The sequence below is a fragment of the Coptis chinensis genome, chromosome 9, assembly GCF_015680905.1.
Source record: "Coptis chinensis isolate HL-2020 chromosome 9, ASM1568090v1, whole genome shotgun sequence".
In the NCBI taxonomy this organism is placed as follows: Eukaryota; Viridiplantae; Streptophyta; class Magnoliopsida; order Ranunculales; family Ranunculaceae; genus Coptis; species Coptis chinensis.
The window spans coordinates 11,797,624-11,819,643 of record NC_141464.1 but is presented as its reverse complement, the minus strand read 5'-3'; the positions used below and the strand labels follow the sequence as shown (position 1 = coordinate 11,819,643).

General features: G+C 35.5%; 1 long non-coding RNA gene across 3 annotated transcripts; it reads right to left on the bottom strand.

Annotated features, from left to right (window-relative positions):
• Window positions 1–10,915: 10,915 nt before the first annotated feature.
• On the bottom strand, window positions 10,916–13,584 carry LOC147474768 (uncharacterized). 3 transcript variants are annotated; one of them, XR_015209201.1, is made up of 5 exons: window positions 13,310–13,540; window positions 13,166–13,242; window positions 12,861–13,010; window positions 12,349–12,428; window positions 10,916–11,174 (listed from the first exon to the last, which is right to left on the bottom strand). It is a non-coding gene; the product is annotated as an uncharacterized LOC147474768 (long non-coding RNA). The 3 variants fall into 3 exon arrangements; XR_015209202.1 differs by having other exon boundaries at window positions 13,166–13,236; window positions 13,310–13,539; XR_015209200.1 differs by lacking the exon at window positions 13,166–13,242 and having other exon boundaries at window positions 13,310–13,584.
• Between the last annotated feature and the right edge of the window lie 8,436 nt (window positions 13,585–22,020).

The following is a 22,020-nucleotide window of genomic DNA, read 5'->3' as shown; positions in this document are numbered from 1 at the left end:
TGTTCGAGACGTGGCTTGCAGCATTTGGGTGTTAGGGGTATGTAAAATTACCATTCAGGTCCGTTTTTTCTTTTAAGGAGTTTATTTGGTGAATAAGTCACAACCGTTAGATTGCGCAGATCAAATGGCTGTGGTGAGATATCAAATATGGGTGTCAATTTAGGGTGTCAAGCTAGCCGAACCGATAATATATTATAGAACCTTTTTTTTCCCCCGCTATCTTCTAATATATTATATATATAACTAGATATATCGTTTCATAATCATTTTGAAATATCCGAATAATTTTGAGCTATCGATTTTGGAATTTCAATATTCGGCAAGGAAAGCTTATATGTCTACCTTGACTGTCTTTGGTGCCCTCTCGTGTGTTTGGATTTTATGCGAGCTATAAAAAACTAGAAAATAGTACTTTTAATTGGCATTGGCATAGTATACAACTAGATTTTAGACCTGGGCATATGTCTGACCCTTTTTTTTTAAGTGGAAATTTTATTGATACTGATGGGGAATTTTACAAATAATTAGGACAAGCGTGCAACAAGCAGCGCCGCAAGTCCTTTCTGAATAGCAAATCCTATTCTTTTAAAAACAAACTCGTTAGAACCAGCTGTCATAACGTTACTGTCCATAACTTTCTGAAGTCTCTTAAGAAGCTCAACAGACTGTTGTTCCAAGAAACCGAAAGTGTCGAAACTAAACGGAATGAAACAATGGTGGTTAGCCGTGCAAGCTTCCTCATGCTTCTCCATCTTCCCTGTTGCTACTATCTTAGCTGCTTCTCCCACCTCAAAGACTCCATTCCCAAGCCCTACCAACGGAGAGGCACCAGTTACATCAACACATGCATGTCTCCCCTCAGACCAACTATATATCAATACATCCGCAGGTCGAAGTGTAGATCTTCCTTCATTCGGATCAGTGAGAAAATTCACGAGAGCCTCCTTCTTTACTTGTACCCCAGTCCTCCAAAATGCATCACATAAAATATCTCTGACATGATTATGTCGGTATTTGAAACCTAGAAAATGTCTACCAATGTGCTGCATGGTCCCCGAAAGCATCTAGTCCACTCCTTTTGCAAACAGGGCATAGACCACCATCAGAGTACAAAAGAATCATGAAACGGTACTGGAGAATAGAACGATACTCCACCAGCGACATACGCTGTCCAAGTCCCTCCATCGGAATAGCAACGAGCAAAATTCTTTTTTTTTTTTTTTTACACGATAGGATGATTTTAGTTATTTTGCACGATAGGATGATTTTTTTTAATCCAATTTCATTTCAAATTTTTGGACTTTGTAGTCTCTAAGCAATTAATTATTGTATCTATACAATAAAACACAGCATGATTTGCATTGTGCAACAAATGTCAAATCATGCCACAGTTACTAATCTATAAAGAAAACATTATGCAACAAATGTCAGATCATTCCACAGTTACTAATGTATAAATAAATTATTCCACAGTTCAAAGCATATACCGACTCCCGTCCATATCAAAGCCACGAACATCATGTTCCTACCAATAAAAAAACTTAAAAACAAATCATCGCTCTTCAATGCGTAGGGTTCTGTTTTGAGCCACATTTGGTGCATTCTATACACAATGCATTGTTCCAGACACTGAAAGTTATTTGAAAAACTATTTACACAGGTCAGACTTTTTCATGTGTCTCTATTCAAATTGAATACCCCACCATAGTCCCTACCTCAATCACATATGTATCAGGAAATATTAGAAAAAATTCCAACCACACCTTTTTTGCATTGAGATTTTCTCCTCTAACTGCTTTTGTCATAGTTGGTGCGCCATTAATTACTTTACAAAACTATTTTCTGTACGCCTCGCTTCCATTTCTAGAATAACAGGTCACAGTTTTTAGGGCTAGAAATGGAGCGGGTTCGGGTCGGGTTTCGGGTCAAACCTCTTTACCATATTAGGATCCATTGGGTTTCGGATATTCATATCCATTAAAAAACACAAAAAAATACACTATTTTAATGATTTTCATATATAAATGTACCATATAAATTAATGTTTAGGCATCAAATTATGAATCTTGTTAAAATGGTTCGGATTCGGGTCGGATTCTAGTCACAAACATAGAAACCATATCCATTAAAATGGATTCAGATATGGTCGGATTCGGGTTGAATCCCGTACCATTTCCAGCCCTAACAGTTTTCCTTTGGAAAGAACACATAGAAAAACAAAAAAAATTGATTGCCTCAACGAAGGTCAGTGTTGTTTTGTAATCATGTTTTGCATTGGAGATACAAGGTTAGTGTTGTTTTTAAAGATGTTTTGTGTTGAGCCAGAATGGATTTATCATATGATGTTTTCCATTGCTTAGTTTTTTAGTTTTAAGATAACAACTTTATTGGGTATCAGTTGTAAGGTAACACTAACGCTCGGCCGGGCGGTGGTAAGATTCCCCAACTAAATGTTTATTCATGATTTAATCCTTATTGTTTTGGTCTTAACATATAATCTAAGGTCCATTGTATATCTAATGTAACCTTATATTTGCTTTCAGTATGATGATGCAAACAATCACCCAAATTGATTAAAATTTAATCCATAAGTTAAACATGGATTGTGAAACACCAGTGGCATTCGAACGCAAATGGTAGCACAAATTGAGGTATACCCGCTATCCAGCCTTAGTTTTCCTTTGTATAACTTCAACTCAAGTGAAATAAAAGCATATTGGTATTAAATCTACTGCCACTACAGATTCTTCAGGGTTCTATTTCGGAGCAACTTTGTCATAGTCAAACACCACAATCGCAAATAAGACGTCAGAGAGCATACATGATTGTAACTCCAACATTACTCCCAACAACATAACATCCACTGCCACATGAAGTCATGACCGTAAATCGTTCTTCCGTTATTGAACGACCAAATCGATATGCACTAACTCAGCATGTGCATAGAGAAAGGGAATGAGCTTTGCGATTGCAGCTCACTTCTCCAATTGGAAATTTTGTTTCTTCGTCAGTTACAAACTATGTTTCAGGAGGTTTTACACATGATCCCATGCTGATATCACAGTGTCCAAATGATAGGCAATTTGTCAATTAATTGTCAGCATTACATTCTAGCTGTGAAGACCGGCACAACCATTCTCCAATATCGACACATAGTTTTCCCTTTGGCCTCCAACTTGGATCATCTTCCTTGCGAAGCAGCCAGTAAGTCTAATATTACTGCTATAAAGTTTTCATGCTGTTATTTTATGGTGATTAAAATCTCATTGGTACCTCTATTTTGAATTTCAGATCAGTTAATACTACTCCTATGAGTACGTCTGAGATAGACTTACATTCTTAAAAAGATAGGAATTATGATGAAAACCATCAAGGCCTACATCAAGTCATGATGGTAAATCGTTCAAACATAATTGAACGACCCAATTGATATGCACTGGCTTAACGTGCGCGTAGAGAAAAGGAAAGAACTTTACGATTGTAGACCGTTTCTCTAGTGGCAAGTGTTATTTCTTCATCCACTACATACAATGTTTTGAGAGGTTCCTAACATTCTATATTGATCCCGTCTCGACAAACCGAGAAAGGTAAAAATGTCATTGATGATGAGACACCGATTTTACAACGTCCAAATGATAGGCAATTTGTCAGACAATTGTTTGTATCACATTCTGGCGATGAAAATATGTGTCATCATTCTCCGCATTCGACACGTAATCTCGCTTCTGGTTTCCAACTTGGATCTTCTTCCCTTCATAGCGGCCAGTAAGTCTAATCTATATTACTATTGGAAACTTTTCGTGTTGATATATTATGGTAAATAAAATCTGAATGGCACTTTTTTGAATTTCAGATAAGTTGATACTACTCTTATGAGTATGTTTGATATAGACTTAATACATTCTCAAAAGGAGATGGACTTTAATCAAACCTATGAAGGCGACGCATAATCATCCGATGAAGAAGATTATGATATATGATAAGCATATAAAACTGTAATATTAACCTACGTAGAGACATAGCAATTTGACTGATTATGTGTTTAATAATCACGAAATAATTATATTTTCGTACTTTTGCAGGTTTTTGCAGTTAATGTAAAAATGATGATAAAACCTGTATTAAAGCATGGGAATAGTGTACGTATATATCTGAAATCTTCATACAGAGCCCATGTGAAGCCCAACAAAGCCGGACTAAAGCTCGGAGACTCAAACAGGACATAATCAAGTCAAAACAGGATTACGTGCACAGAAGCATCAAACTTTCGAAGCTCATATCTCTTGAACCAGGACTCTGATTTCGGCGAGTGAGCTACTCAGACGATCAATGCGACGAACCCTAAGCAAAGGCGGGAAGTTGTAAAATTGCCAAAATCCCAGCCCGCCACTGGATGCAGCACGTGGACCCACTCTGCAGGCCCACAAGATTGGATGAGTTATCAATCATGGAGCAAGTCAAGACAAAATGTGCAAATTATTGGCACAAATTGACATCTTACATGACATTAATTAAGTTGACTAGAATTTAGGTGCTAATAGTGTCAATTTGTGCAAGGTGTCAATTGGTTTGATTTAGAGATAAGATGGAATTGAATGTGGAAGGTGGTTTCACGAGGGAAAAATGAGGGAAGGCTCTAATATGTATTGAATGGAGAATGAGAGCATTCACTCTCATTCATGCATGTGTTTATTTGTTAGCAAAAACTTAAGTTCTTGGAATAGTGTTAATGGAAGCCATTTTTTAGTTTTCTTAATAAAATATTTTGCCTTCTAGGTTAAGTTCAACTCTTTATATTCTTTTGATTATGTTTCTTTTCATTTTACTTAGCATACATCAAAGTTCTTGCATAATCATTCCTAGAATCATGAGCTAAAACCCTCCTAAAGAGAGGGTTAATGATGCTCATGTGAGGATCAGGTTACGAATTAGGATTCCAATTTCACTGCTTAGATACTTAGGTTTTCTATGACATCTCGTCACAAAATGACGGAGACCGACCAAATTTGGAGCTTGGAGCTTTAGATTTGGGAGGGTTAATGATGCTCATGTGAGGATCAGGTTACGAATTAGGATTCCAATTTCACTGCTTAGATACTTAGGTTTTCTTTGACATCCCATCACAAAATGACGGAGATTAGAGTGACCAAATTTGGAGCCTGGAGCTAGGACTGTAAAAAAAAACCGTTGACCCATCATCCGGTAGGGTACTCGGTCTTTACCCGCCACCCAAACCCGTACCGACCCGAAAACAGACCTGCCCCGCCCCGCCCCGCCACCGTTTCTATGCGGTCAGACTATGAGTGTAGGTTCTATGCTCAAACCCAACTCGTCAAGCCGCCTCGACCGCACCGTGTCAAAAGCCGTTGGCCCAACATGTTGACCCGCACAATTTTAAGACTCTAACTCTAATATTTTAGTATTTTGTTTATATTTTCTTTTAACTTTTGTAGGAATTTGGGAGATATGAACACAAACTTATGAGTTCAATATCAATTTCAAATATTCAAGTTTGAACATTGGGCAAATATCAAAAGGTCAAATTCAACTTTCGAATTTTTGAGAAGATAAATCATTCATCCTTGTATTAATTTCGAATTTTTTAGTTTATATTTTATTGTTTTGTACTATAGATTCTTGCTCCCATCTTCATTTTATCATACTATGGAAAATAATTAATTTACAAATGGTAAATCACGATAAAGAAGTTTCAAATTTACAGATATGATTTTGGGTTCAAGTTCAAGTTTTTTTTTTTTTTTTTTTTTATTTTTATTGATTGATTCAATTTTTTTTCTCTATGTTGTGAATTGGAAATATATTACTTGCAAAATTAGAAAGTTTTTTTTAGGTGAAATTGGGTTAAAATGATAATTTCCACTCGACCCGAATGACCCGCCCAAAACCCACCCCGTAAGCTGACCCAACAGGCCGGGTGATGGTACTAAGACATGACACTTCAACCCGCCCCGCCCCGTCAGGGACCACTGGATTTGTATCCCCTAGACCCGCCCTGACCCGACCCATCACTATTTGACCCGCGGTTGACCCGGCTCGCCCCGTATTACATCCCTACCTGGAGCTTTAGATTAGCTCACGCACGCGACCTATTGACACTGGGAAAACTCACGCGCGCGAGTTTTTGGCGAAATATACCCTTGAATTTGACCAGCTGGTGGAAAATGAAACCAGGAGTTGAAGGGATATTTTAAAGATGAAATATTAGTTCAACTCCTCATACTAGGAAGATGGACTCAGAAATGAGTACATCTTGCTAGGGACTTGAGATGTAGTGATCTTGTTTTCTAAAAATCTATATAACTAATTCTTGCATGAGCAGGTTAATCCTTTCCCTATCTTAATTTCTCTCTCTATCTCATTTAAGAAAACAACTTGTAATCTCTAGATAATTTGTGTAGTAAGTCATCTTTAGGAAGTAGAAATCTATCTATCAAATCCTTCTCACTAGTTCACTCTAAAAGATAAATTTCAGTTGTGATAATTGGCCTAGTCCTAAGGTTTGGACGAATACCCTTACTCTAAGTATACATGTGAGCAAATGTGTGTAAGGTGACATTGAATATTAGTATCTTTTGAGGATTCGTGTCTCAAAGACATTAAACTATCAAAAGGGCTAACATCAAATGGCGCTGCTGCCGGGGAATGCAATGTTGTTTATCCTTCTGAACATCATGGGAGATTGGCATTTTTCTACTGCCAATGATGCTGCTTGTGTAATTTTCAATGCGCTTGCTCAAGGTCATACATTGTTTGATATCATTAACTGTGTTATCACCAATCTGAAAAGAGCTCGCACTGTTCGGTATCAATATCTACTTTTACTTGTAACCGCTTGCCGAATTATGAGGACACATTTCCCATAGTTTTCGGCTACTTTTCATGAATGGGATAAAGTAAATCTATGTGCCCAGTGAATAGAATAATTCGTTCACTAAGGTTTCAGCAATGGCGTGAACATCTTTCACGGTACTTGAGGTACGTTAGTTGCTACCCTGACGACGATGATATGTTGGCACATTTGAATGAATCGGGGAGCAATAATGGAGCTCCATTTGGCAAACCATTATCTATTGGCGCGATGCTAAGGAAATGCATTTCACTCGAGATGACGCAAGAACATCAGAACCTAGTGGCTGGTAAATTTGAGTAGGCCACTATGTATATATATCTAATTGTATATAGTTACGTTGGTGTGTTATCGTTTTTATTTTTGTAAAATATATTATGTTAGAATAACTTTTTGTTGCAGCTATCCAACCCTAATATATTATGTCAGATAATTTCTTTCTTTCTCTCTTGATACTTCGAGGACTAAGCATCATTCTGTTTGGGGGTGTTGTAAGGATGTAGCAAAAATTAGGCAAATTGTAGGTTGTATATAGTTTCTAGTTTCTTTTTAGTGAATGTACTTAGTGACAAAGTCTTGTTTCATTTTCTATGATGAAAATTGTCTAGAAATCTTGCATTAGCATTCGAATTAGGATTTGTTCTTAAGAAACTTAAGATAATACATACGCAATAGTTTTTACATCTTTTCATGAGTATTCATGCATTGAGTATCATCGATTGTACATAGTAGTAAGTTTCTGGAACTCACGGTTAGTCTATTTAAATTATCAATCCTGTGAGAATCTAACAAAAAAGCCTCGATATATGTGATATGTGAATAATGACACAGAGGAGTAGTTTTTTCGAATAGAGAAAATCACACATCTACTTACTTGATCACCATCCAAACCCTAAGCGAGAATTTAGGACGTCTTTGGAGCGACATAGCAAAAAATTCTTACCTATTACAATTTTTACCGCTAGTCACCCCACTAAACCTTTCACTTTCACCAAAAATTCTTTACCCATTTATTAACCCCAAATAAAATAAACATACCTAAATGATGAGTATGATAAATAGGATGAAATGTAGAAAAATAAAGAGAAAGACATGTCCCAAATCAGTTACTTGCCTCAGGAAAGAAAAAGAAAAGAAAGATAGAATTATTTTTTCTTAAGCTTTTGTAAAAAAAAATAGAACTCGAAAAGCTTAAGAGCAAAGTATGGAAACTCATGTAGATGCAGGAAAAGAAAATAAGGATTTCTCTAGTGTAAATATCTTGAAGACCTTTCTCTTATACTTGTCATTTTTTATTTTCCATTCCCATTTTCTTCTACACCACCACCTAAGCCCCACAATACCTAATAAAGACCTCTAGCTCAATTAGAAGTAAGATAATGTGATAATAAGTAGTAGATGTGATTGATCGACCTCGACTCCTTTGTTTGTCATTGAGATATGAGGAAACGTGTGCCACTATACATTGGAGTTAGCGAAACCTGAGTGAAAAAATTAAGAGCGAATTTGTGTTTCGACACATACCTGTGACAATCTATTTAGGGATGTTCTCCAAAGGATTCGGAAACGGCTCTGCTTGTACATTTCAATGTAAAGTTCACTATATACATATTCATATGTACATATTTTAATTATTGTATACATATTAACTTGAGTTTCAAAGGAATTAATCCTTGTTCCCCGCTAAGGAGATGTATATATATTTGAGATTAATTTAGGAAACAAGTTTTTGTTACTGAGTCATTGTAGTATAGATTGATGAAGTTTGTGAGTATCTTCTTTGGAAAACTCTCACAAGGCTATAACTCATCCACTAGGGAATTCCTAGTGGTTTAAGGCCTTGTTGCATACGGTCAATGCAACCGCACTATGCGAAACGAGAGTTAGCTTAGGGCTGCACATTTTTTGTTATTTATCTATTTAATGTCTCTTCTTTGCTTGAAGACAAGCAAAGTGCTGTTTGGGGGTGGTGTGATAAACACCAAAAATTGTAATATTAAATCCCGTAGAGACATAACAATTTGGTTGATTATGTGTTTAATAATTAATCACGAAATAATTATATTTTCGTACTTTTGCAGGTTTTCGCAGTTAATGTAAAAATGATGATAAAACCTGTATTAAAGGTCGGGAATAGTGTACGTATATATCTGAAGTCTTCATACAGAGCCCATGTGAAGCCCAACAAAGCCGAACTAAAGTCCGAAGACTCAAACAGGACAGAATCAGGTCAGAACAAGATTACGTGCACAAAACATCAAACTTTGGAAACTCGTATCTCTTGAACCGGGACTTTGATTTCTGCGAGTGAGCTTCTCAAACGATCAGTGCAACGAAGGCGGGAAGTTGTAAAAATGCCAAAATACCGGCCCTCCACTAGACTCAGAGTGTAGACCCACAAGATTAGATGAGCCATCAATCATGGAGCAAGTCAAGACAAAATATATAAATTATTGGCACAAATTGACACCTTGCATGACATTAATTAATTAAGTTGACTAGACTTTAGGTGCTAATAGTGTCAATTTGTGCAAGGTGTCAATTGGTTTGTTTTAGAGATAAGATGGAATTGAATGTGGAAGGTGGTTTCACATGGAAAAAATGAGGGAAGACTTTAATATGTATTGAATGGAGAATGAGAGCATTCACTCTCATTCATGCATGTTTTATTTGTTAGCAAAAACTTAAGTTCTTGGAATAGTGTTAATGGAAGTCATTTTTTAGTTTTCTTAATAAATTATTTTAGCCTTCTAGCTTAAATTCAGCTTTTTACATTTTTTTTATTATGTTTCTTTTCATTTTACTTAGCATACATCAAACATCTTGCATAATCATTCCTAGGATCATGAGCTAAAATCCTCCCAAAGGGAAGGTTAATGATGCTCATGTGAAGATCAGGTTATGAATTAGGATTCCCATTTCACTGCTTAGATACTTAGGTTTTCTTTGATATCCCGTCATAAAATGATGGAGACCGACCAAATTTGGAGCCTGGAGCTTTAGATTAGCTCATGCACGCGACCCATTGACACTGGGATAACTCGCATGCGCGAGTTTCTAGCAAAATAGACCCTTGAATTTGACCGACTGGTGGAAAATGAAACCAGGAGTTGAAGGGATGAAATATCAATTCAACTCCTCATGCTAGCAAGATAGATTTAGAAATGAGTACATCTTGCTAGGGAGTTAAGATGTAGTGATCTTGTTTTCTTAAAAGCTATGTAACTAATTCTTGCATGAGTAGGTTAATCCTTTCCCTATCTTTCTCTCTCTATCTCATTTAATAAAACAACTACTAAAAGAAGGGTTTTTTGTGTCACTTTTAAGGTGACATAAGAAGTCACTTGTGTCACTTTTGAAATTAATTATGAAGTGACCTAACAGCCCCCGACACATAAAGTTCAACCAAAAGTGACACAAAAGCCTTACTAAATGTGTCACTTTTTGTTAATAAAATGACACTTAAGAATAACTTCTTGTGTCACTTTTAAAAAAGAGTGTCACATGACTTGTCAAAAGTGACACTAGTTGTATCCCTTTTGGACCAAAGTGCAACATAATTTCGTAAAAAATGACACATTAAGTATACTAGTTGTGTCACTTTTGGACTAGAATGAGACATAAGTACGTCAAAAGTGACATATTAAGTATACTAGTTGTGTCACTTTTGGACCAGAGCATGACATAAAATGCGTCAAAATAACAAAAAGCCCCCAACTTCTTGTGTCGCTTTTGGAAATCAGCTCCATATAACTCGTATGAAAAAATAAACGATACATAAGAGTGGTCAGTTGTGTCACTTTTAATAGATATTATGTCACTTTTTCCAAAAGCGACATTAATGTACATATTGTTTTTTTTTAAAAATATCATTTTTGCATTCAATCATTTACATTTATTTTCACCCTGCATCCTATACGTCATAACCAAAATCTCATTAACCTACTTTATGACATACACAACATCCATATTATCAAAATATCATAACCAAAATCACATTAACCTGCTTTATGATGGAAACATCTACTCGGGAAAAAAGAGACAACATTCAAAACAATTAACTTATATTGATTTCATCGATCAAACTAAGTATCTATCATCTATTTTGACTCCCAACAAAATAAGTCATTTCAATACCAAAAGAATGACAATAAAGCAAACAAAAAAAAATTACACGAAGCTAACACTATCCTAACTATATCTTAGCTTGTTGCGCGCACTTCCAACACCAAAAAACCTAGCTGCCATCCATTCATCTGTTAATCGATCTATGCATCCGCATCACGAAGTCGTCATTCCACTATGACTATACAAAATTAAAGAACGAGTGAATCAAGAAGAGTACGGTATATCGCAAAAGCAAGAAAAAAATCGATAAGAACAGTATACGTTAACAAGAGAGTCCACTAGTAAGTAACTCTGGTTTTACCATATCTTATCACGTTAGCAAATAGAAATATACATATTGCATTGGGACTTATAGATAGTGCATAGGAAGAGAGGTGAGAGCGTCAATGAGGATGGTATGTAAGGAATGTTTAGATTCGCACTTTCTTCTATCAGTAGAGTTGTTTCTTTCTGATAGTTATACGAAATATGAAGCATCATCCAAATATCAACACATGGCAGCACTTGAGTAAATGAAAATAATAATAAAGCCAAAGGAAAAATAAGTAGACAATGAACTACTTGAAATATAACGTCATTGAAATATTCCTATTAACTCCCTTTTATGTGTAGTAGATGATGGATTCAGATGATTTCAACACAGACATCATCAAACTATATACAATTCTTGATATATATTTTCCTTGAGATAAAGTATATACCTTAATCATAAGTGTCTAGTTAAGAAGATACGTAAACAGTGTTAAGGCTCATCGTATAAAAAGCCTAAGCAACCTCAACACAAAAATCTTAAACTTAACACCTTAACAGCACCTCGTCTTTACCACTATGATTTCCCACAATGTATTAGAAAAAGATAGAACAACTACCACTCAATTCTTCTCAAAAAGTTATATATCATCTTCTAATTCCTTCCATACATTTTATTCTCTTATTTATTAGTAAATACAGACTCTATTACAAGTACATTATCAAATTATGAAACCAACAAGAAAACACACCTTCCAGCACCAACTCTACCCTCCAAAATGTAAAGTTGTTCACACATTACTATATCCAAAACCCAGGAATTAGATTGCAAATATAATATGGATACAAAAAAGGCTTCAAAATAATATCTCTTCCTATCCACAACATAGAGTTTTCATATAGTAATCTTAGCATAATTTTACCGGAGAGAAAAGGCCATAGTCTATAGATAAATTTGATTCCAATTAACAAAAACATTTCAAAAACCTAGAAAAGTCTAGATTAAGAAAGACTCAGGTTGTGAATCCTATTAAAAACAAAATTCCAAAACCCAAAAAAATTTAGACGAAAAAAGACAAAACTACCAAGTACCAAGTACCAACCTGTGCATGCATCCTTAGGGCTGGACACTTAGCTCCACCTAACTTGACAAACTTATCGAGTATAGGACCAGGCCAGATACCTGCAAATCAAGTAATACGAACAAACAAATCAGGTAGACATACAAAAATGGGTAGGTCATGAAAACATTTTCTAAACTATAGGCAACTCAAACTATATCTAGAAAATGGTAAGACCAAATTGGTTGTCTGTATATATGCATGTGTAAGTGTCAGTGTGTCACACCGTGTATCGGGTCCCTCGTCATATATACTACATAAAGTCCTTCAGCATAGGATATGTATCATAATGTCCAACAGCATTAGTAGAAGTAGAATTAAGTATCATATATGGAAATGCTAGCATGCATGCATGACAGAGTAAACTACCCACATTTCATTTCCTAAAGAGGTCTATTGATCATCAACTACGCGGTCGAAGTGTGTTAGAATTGGTAACACGCAAGTAAACAAACACACATAGAGAAACATCAAAATGTAAGTAGAAAGCAAACCTCAAAAGCTTGAACACGAAAGCCAGATCAAAAGAATTAAGGAAGCAGCTAGTTCCAAACTAAGTTCATCGAGTCCAACGAAACCAACAGTTCCAGTAGACACCATATTTTTGTTTCTAGCTACTTATCAATAACTTCTCCATATTAATACTGTATACCAAAACAAAAAACTTCACTGGCATTTGATCAAACAAACAGCAAACATATTGTATACCAAAACAATAAATTGCATTCAATTCAGATAGAACAACATAGCACAAACATAAATTAAAATTGATGCAGGAAATACGAATAAAATAACTCGCTGAAGTTTCGGCCTTTTCGCAGGTGGAGAATTCAGCAGTGCCTCAAATACATACCCAAAGGGCAACAAAATCTTTAGCTAGCGAAAAAAGAGACTATCAAACAGAGAAGAATGAAAATTCTGCGAAAATAAAAAAGGTTTGTACCTTGATCTTGGGAAATAGCCAACGACTAACAACAACAAAGAAAGGATTACAAAGAACAGTGAGTGAAAGTGTGTTGAGAAGAAGGAGAAGATTCCACTTCACACTAGTTGGGGAAAAAAAACTTCCGGTGCAGATTGGAGTTTGGGGAGTTAGTGTGTGGGAAGAAGACGCGGTAAAACCGTAAAACAGAGAGAGAAAACTCTACTTGTGCACTTATTTTATTTGAGGGATCGTGGATTTCTATCCTTATTGGGATGATGGGGCACTTGCAAGGCACGCACGCTCTAGGAAACATTTGCATGTGTCACTTTTTGTTCAAATTCAAAATACGCTAAAAAGTTGACTTGTAGCCTTGTCCACACTCTAGGAAACATTTGCATGTGTCACTTTTTGTTCAAATTCAAAATACCCTAAAAATTTGACTTGTAAGTGACACATTAAATTTTTGATTTTTTTAGGCATTGTTCCTAGTATTACTATGGAATTAGATTTTGGTTTAGAAATACTGAAATATTAGTTTTTTGTCCTACTTCTCTTACTTGACCGTCAAAAAGTATGACTAAACTCTAATATCTAACTTATTAACTAGTATCTTTAGCGTGGCGAGTGGGAGTGAGCTGATTTGTATGGGGAGTTGGGTGATTGGGGAGAGAGAGATGGGTGAAGGAGAAAGGGTATTGGGGGCGAAGAAAAAATAAGAGAGAAGGTGAGGACAGACAGATAGAAACCAACCAAGTTGGTTTTTGTCCGCATAACCACCTCTTCTGCCAAGATCGTTCGCTCCGCTCACTCGATAAGGACTATGTCCTAACGATGACATTATTATATGGGTCAAATACTAACTTATCTTTAAGAGTGAGAGAGGACGATCAAGTTGACTGACGGTCAAGTAACAGAAGTAGGACCAAAAACTAATATTTCAGTATTTCTGGACCAAAGTCTAATTAACATAGTAATAGTATGACCAATGTCTAAAAAACCCTTAAATTTCTCTACTGGTGGCGCATTTGACCAAAGTGACACATTAAATATCTCTAAACGTGCTGCTTCTGACCAAAGTGACACATTAACCTAATTTCGATTGTGTCACTTTCTTAACAAGTGTCACAACTAGCCAAATGTTCTAAACAAGTGACACATAAGATTTTAGCGTGTCACTTTTTTTCAGTAATTAACAAGAGGCTTAAAAAAAAAGTGACACAAAAAGCCATTCATTTAGTAGCACAATTGTAATCTCTAGATAATTTGTGTAGTAAGTCATCTTTAGGAAGTAGAAATCTATCTATCAAATCGTTCTCACTAGTTCCCTCTAAAAAAAAAGTTTTAGTTGTGATAGTTGGCCTAGTCCTAAGGTTTGGACGAACACCCTTACTCTAAGTATACACGCGAGCAAACGCGAGTCAAGTGACATTGAATATTAGTATCTTTTGAGGATTCGTGTCTCAAAGATATTAAACTATAAAAAGGGCTAACATTAATATATTTGAGCTTGGGAACACATTTTAGGCACTGCCTGTTGTTCCAGATGTGCGCCATGATCTTGGCGAAATGGACGTCCAATGTCAGTCTTGCTCTGCCCTCCATTGGAGAGATGAGCAATTGACCAGGTCTACTGATAAGAGAAGATTTGATAGTGTGAAAACAATAGTTAAAACAGTACTAAATCATGCATATCAAGTTATTATAATACTCTCTAAACATGTTGATATAGAGGAGCAATCGTGTTCTCCACTCTTGCTTGCACGTACTTAATACGAATTTAGACTACCTAAACTACTTCACTAATGAGAGAGTAATATTTAAGGCTGTGAAAACAATAAATAAATATGCTAAAACAGTGATTTAAACTATGAGAAAGAGATAGAGAAAGTAATAAATCTACCTAATGATTAGTTTCATATAAGAATCGAATTATTCATTGAAAAGAGATCATCTTTAGGTTTTCACGCAATGATCCAACCAAATTAAAGCCTCAAACTTTATCATTCCTAGCAACAATCTACATCTCTATAGTCATTATTACTAGCATATGGGATTATTACAACCAAATCTCTCAACTTAATCATAACAATCTATAGTTTAATTTACTATATACTTATTTTGGAAGTCATACAATAAACTAAACTCATTAAAACACATACATAATTAAATAATTATACTAAGCAATTTATTCCTCATTATGCTTCATAATCACTCCCTCTAATGGGGGGGGGGGGGATTAGCCTAATATTATTGGATTAATTAAACTAAGACAAGAAGAAGAAGACATAATAATGTAAATACAATAATTAAAATTAACTAAACAATAGAATAAAGACATAATGTAACCAAAAATTGAACAAATACTAAGCTTTTATTGATGGAGAATTAATGGAAGCTACACTATAAACTAATTAATTAACTAAACCTAAACTAAACTAAAGAGGGGGAGAGAGAGAGAATCCTAATTTACAACTAAACTAAAGAGGGGAGTAGTCAAGTTTTGTTTAGTCTTAACCCTATTTATATAGGAAAGGGTTAGAGTTATATTTTCGTACATGGGCTAAAAAGGGGGACTTTGGGCCTTTAATGTGAGCCCAAAGTTCATTAGGTTAAGTCTAAAGATGCCACAGCTGCTAGAAATTACTTCAGTGCCTTTTTCGTCCACTTTTATAGCTATGATTGGGACAAGGCTAGATCCATTGGAAATCTTATTCCGAGCCGGTCGTTTTGACATAAAGTAGGTTTAATTCAAAGGCCCAAGTCCAAAGATATGCCCTTTTGAAATTCTATTGACTTTTCTGTTCTTTTTCTACCCAATTGACTTTGACTGGGCTTGAAAACGCTTTTTCTTTTTGATTCTTGGGTTTTAAACATAGAACTTTCTAACAATCATCTTAACTCATTTTCCACGCAAAATAGCATCTTTAAGCACATAAACAGCTTCAAGACATGATGAATCCCAGCATCCACACCACCAATAGAAACATGCTTGTAAATGGGAGCACCTGAAAAATAACGTTAATTTATACTAATATAAAGAAATAAAAACATACGCAACTCCTATATGAGTTCCTCCCGTTAGGGGATAACATAAAATAATAAATAGCGCTTGGAACATAAGTAAACTCTAACATAAATAAAATAATAATATCATACGTTTACAAATTAAACATGCGCTCCTATAGGATTAGCTTTCAAAATTCAGTAAAATAGTGAAATTTCACTAAATTAAGATACCTAATTACATTATACATCCCAATTAAATCAAGATTTTGATATTTATACATGCAATTTTAATACATGAACGTACAATGTGCTAAAATTAAATATACTACCCCCAAACAATTTGGGAGAAGGGGGTTCATGAAATAAATCAATAGCACAATTAAATTACTTAACTAACTAACCTAGACTATATTGGAGTAAGCATGAAAGGCAAAGAGTGACAAATTTTTTTGAAATAAAAAGACCAAAATATGCCACCCCCAAACAAAATTTGAAACTCTCTTTAAATTTGAAAAATGTTGTGGCCTATACTCCATTAAGGTGGTATGTTACAAAAAATTATATGGGTCATTTAAAGTCAGATTCCTTAGACTTAATGTGGGGTCATTTTAAGTCAGATTCCCCAAGATTGTGCACACCCCCAAACGAGCAAGAAACTGGGGTGGCACAAGATGGATGATGTGTGGTCAACTATAAACTAATAGTTGAAAGAGTTGGGGGTCTAGCCATAAAAATATGATACTAAATGCACCCCCAAACAGAATGAAGTGGTATAATTGGAAGTAATCATGTAGAAGAATGAATGAAAACTTATGCAACCCATCAAAGAACATATGCAAACCATTATGTTGTAGCTGTTTTAAAGAGTTAGAATGACCCAAAAGATAAACTATTGATACTTTAGGGGATAAAGGAATGAAGTATGGATCCTGATGTCTTTTATGAAGCTCAGATGATGAAAAATAAGACAAACTAGGTTTCTCACTACACTCAGTCAAAGCTTGTTTCTCAACTACAGGAATGGTGTACTCTTAGGATTGTGTGATAGGCAAAAACTCTTCATCTTGAGGGTTGAAAAAATTATAGAGGATCTCTAAGGCAAAAGGCTCAAGTGCAAATTTGAGGTTCCTTTGAAATGGTGGAGGAATGGATGGCTTAGTTATGGTAGATGGTTGGATTTTAGGAGGTTGTAACTCAGGTGGATGGTGGTTGGTTGGTGGTGGATCCTCACACGCTCTTGAGAACTTTACATCTAGCTTAGCTGAATCCACAAGGTTGTGGTCATTGGCTTCATCTTTAAGAAATTCATATATTATTTCTTCATCTGCCAAACTAAATTGAGATTCACATTGCGCTAAAGAAGTTACTTCCTTTAATTCTTGCACATTAACTTATTCATGCCTTAGATTAGAATTATTGATTTCTATTTTCTCACACTCGTCCTCTAAAACAATATAAGGTTCCTTAATGGTATCGTTCGAATTTATTGAGTGGTCATCCAAAACAAGTCCTAAAGAGTCGTCTTCAAGAATTTCCTCATCCAGGTAGGGTGTGGAGTCAATACAATGGTTAATGGGAAGGTCATGGGAAGGTAATGGTGCATGAAATTCATGGTAGGCTTTAACTAGGTCAAATGGTTTGGTTATGGAAATAGGTTGTTCTACTTGTGTGTCGATCTCTGGCAAGGTTGAAAGTTCTGTGTTAGGTAAGGGGATCATGGAAATCATCTGGGCTATGCTCTAAAGCATTTTGTTTTTCTGGGCCATTTGTTCCCTAAATGTTTTTTCATTGTCGGCCCTTTGTTCCCTAAACGTTTTTCATTGTTGGCCATTTGTTTTGTTGAGTCGGCTACTAGTTGGGAAATTCGGTCTAGGTAGGGTGGTTCTGGTTGGTATGGTGTTTGATAGTCATTTTTGGTGGAACTCCATGAATAGTTTGGATGACTAGAAAACTCTTAATTGTATGGGTTACTATGAAAGTTTGAAAATTGAGGCTCATAATTATAATTATATCTTATAGTAGGACCAAACTCTTGGTATGATGGGCACTGAGAAGCCCAATGGTAAGGACTACCACAACATGAACATGGTGAAGGGTTTGCATAATAACCACATGATTGTTGGTCTACATATTGATAAGCCATATTGGTTTTAAGGATATATTCTATGTTAATTAATATACAAAAATTCTAACTATAAATTTCTAGATAGACGATTATTTCTGCGTCAACGAGAATCTAATATGGCAAGTTTATGCGTACTAATAGATCTTAATCTCATATAAGTTTTAAGTCTAATAGGCAATTCCTAATGAGCATGCAAAAATTAGCCTTATTATTACTAGAAATAGAATCCTCTCATAGTAGATTCGATGATGTATAGAAGTGTTACCTGGAGTGTCTTTGCTACACGTATAAATAGCGTCTTCAACAGCCTTAAAGCATGTCTACTAAAAACTTTTCAAACCAACGGCCAGGCCACTTAAGAATTGAGGGAGGTTGTCTGTGCGTGCATGTTCCTTAATTAAATAACCCCAATCCTTTGAGTTTTCTAGACACCGTAAAGTATGAATTTTTTTTTATGCAATTGCTAGAGTGGTTGGGCATATTAGTACTATAATGTACACGTGACATAATATTGCAGTTAGTATAAAAAACTTAATTTAATCTAATTAACCTAGGGTGCACTTTAGAATAGGGTAAATTGGGCGCGGGGCGCATTTTGGTACTTTTTTTTTTGGTAAATTTAAAGGAGCACGGGACGCGCTTCAGATTAGGGTAAATTGGGCATGGGTCGCACCTATGGTGTAATGCGCGGGGAGCACTGTGTAAAGGCAAATCTAGGGCACGCGCACGCTCGTGAGTTAAAACTAGGGTTTGAAATTTTTAGGGTCAGGTCACTGGAGTGCAGGGAGTTGGAATCACAACTCGAATGCACTCAGGCAGTAGCAGAAAAATTTGAAAAAATTACGAACAATGTTTTGGTAAGTGAATACTGAAAATAGTTTTTATAATCTAAACACGCAATATGTAACAAAACAAGATGGCAAGCGGCACCATTTGAGAAGAGAAGATTTGATAGTGTGAAAGAAGTAGTTAAAATAGTACTAAATCATGCATATCAAGTTATTATAATACTCTCTTAATATGTTGATATAGAGGAGCAATCGTGTTCTCCACTCTTTCTTGCACGTACTTAATACGAATTTAGACTAACTAGACTACTTCACTAATGAGAGAGTAATATTTTAGGCTACGAAAACAGTAAATAAATATGCTAAAACAGTTATTTAAACTATGAGAAAGATATAGAAAAAGTAATAAATCCACCTAATGATTAGTTTCATACAAGAATCGAATTATTCATTGAAAAGAGATCATCTTTAGGTTTTCACGCAATGATCCAACTTAAAGCCTCAAACTTTATCATCCCTAGCAACAACCTACATCTCTATAGTCATTATTATTATCATGTAGGATTATTACAACCAAATCTCTCGACTTAATCATAACAATCCCTAGTTTAAACTAAACTCATTGAAACACATACATAATTAAATAATTCTGATAAGCAATCTATTCCTCATTATGCTTCTTAATTACTCCCTCTAATGGGGTATTAACATAATATCATTGGATTAATTAAACTAAGATAAGAAGAAGAAGACATAATAATGTAAAAACAATAATTGAAATTAACTAAACAATAGAATAAAAACATAATGTAACTAAGAATTGAATAAATACTAAGCTTTTATTGATGGGGAATTAATGGAGGCTACACTATAAACTAATTAATTAACTAAACTAAACTAAACTAAACTAAATAGGGAGAGAGAGAGAGAACTCTAATTTACAACTAAACTAAATATGGGAGTAGCCAAGTTTTGTTTAGCCTTAACCCTCTTTATATAGGAGAGGGTTAGGGTTATATTTTCGTGCATGAGCCAAAAAGGGGGACTTTGGGCCTCTAATGTGAGCCCAAAGTTCATTAGGTTAAGTCTAAAGAAGCCACAGCTGCTAAAAATTACTTTAGTGCTCTTTTATCTACTTTTACAACTCTGATTTGTGCAAGGCTAGATCCATTAGAAAGCTTATTCCGACGTTTTGACATAATGTAGACCCAATTCTGAGGCTCGAGTCCAAATATACGCTATTTTAAAGTTATATTGACTTTTATGTTCTTTTTGTACCCGAATTGACTTTGAGTTCCCAGCTTTGACTGGGCTTGAAAAGGCTTTTTCTTCTTGATTCTTGGGTTTTAAACATATAACTCTTCTAGCAATCATATTGACTCGTTATCCATGCAAAATAGTTTCTTTAAGCACATAAACAGCTTCAAGACCTAAAATACATAAAAACACGTAAACTATACTAACTTTTATTTATTATAAACATAATTGACCTAAATGTAATACTATTAAGGGATTTAAACTACACTTTTTGGTGTTTATCATCTACCAAGAAGAAGACTTTATTTGGGTCGTGTTGTTTACATGGAAAAATAAAAGTCCCTTGCCTTGAACCTTTACCTGAACCCCTTGAATCACTTTTCAAAGGTGCTGATTGGCTAGCAAAAGATTTATGTAAGAACATTCGAGGGTACAACGCATGCAATGCCTTTACAAGCCTAGGTATTAAAGCAAATGATCGTGTCTTGAGAGGGCGTGGCCTAAAATCATTTACTATTCATGGAGAATTGTTCCATAAGATTGGATCACTATTACCAAACGGTGATGTTGTCTCGAAATACACCCAACTATACATCTATGATGCAAGTGCAGCTCTCAAATATAGAAAACAATGCAATCCACATTTGTTAACAGAGGTGTTAAGTATTATTCAGGGGGTGCTTATTTAAGCGAATGTATGGTCCAAGTTTTTCAAAATTGTAAATGACATCCTAAGGTCAAATACAACTGCAAACAATAATATTCTAGCATACATACAACAATCCTGGTACTGATAGACGTTGGTACAATGTTCCATCGACTTCTGAAATTGTCGTTGTGTTGTCTGGGGATGAAAGTAAATGTGATATGTTACGAGACATCATTCTGCATTATAAAAAAGGTGGACTGGAAAGGATAAGTGAGTGTCATCCAACATATTCACCTCTACATTATGTGTTACTTTTCCCTAGAAGAGACCTTGGTTGGGCACAAGATATGCGCCAATGGGATATTGCTAACAACTGTCCAGGTGAAGCCTGTTTGACTCAAGTACAATATTACGCTTATCATTTACTCGATCGCCTCACAGAATACTCATCTATTTTAAGGGGAGGTTCTCTATTTCAACAGTGGATAGTGGACGCCTGGGCTGCAACTGAACAAAACCAGTTTGCGTTATATTCATATGAACCAAGACAACATTCGTGCAAATTTGTATAAGTGTTTGACAGACATTTCCTTGGAAGGATTACCTCTCGAAGGGATAGGCCAGCGTTACATTCTCCCGTCGGGTTATACGGGGAGCCTAATACAAATGTACGAAATTTACCAGGACTCAATGGCCATAACGTGTTACAATAAACATCTGGATGTGTTTCTTACTGCTATGGCAACCCTAACTGGCCAGAAATTAAAAGAGCACCGAAGCAGCACCAAACCGCCGGACCATCTTGAAGTGGTCGCATGTGTATTCGAGTTGAAAAGGAAAGCCATAATGGAAGAAATACTCAGAAATGGTGTGTTCAGCGAAGCAGTTACACATGTATATATTA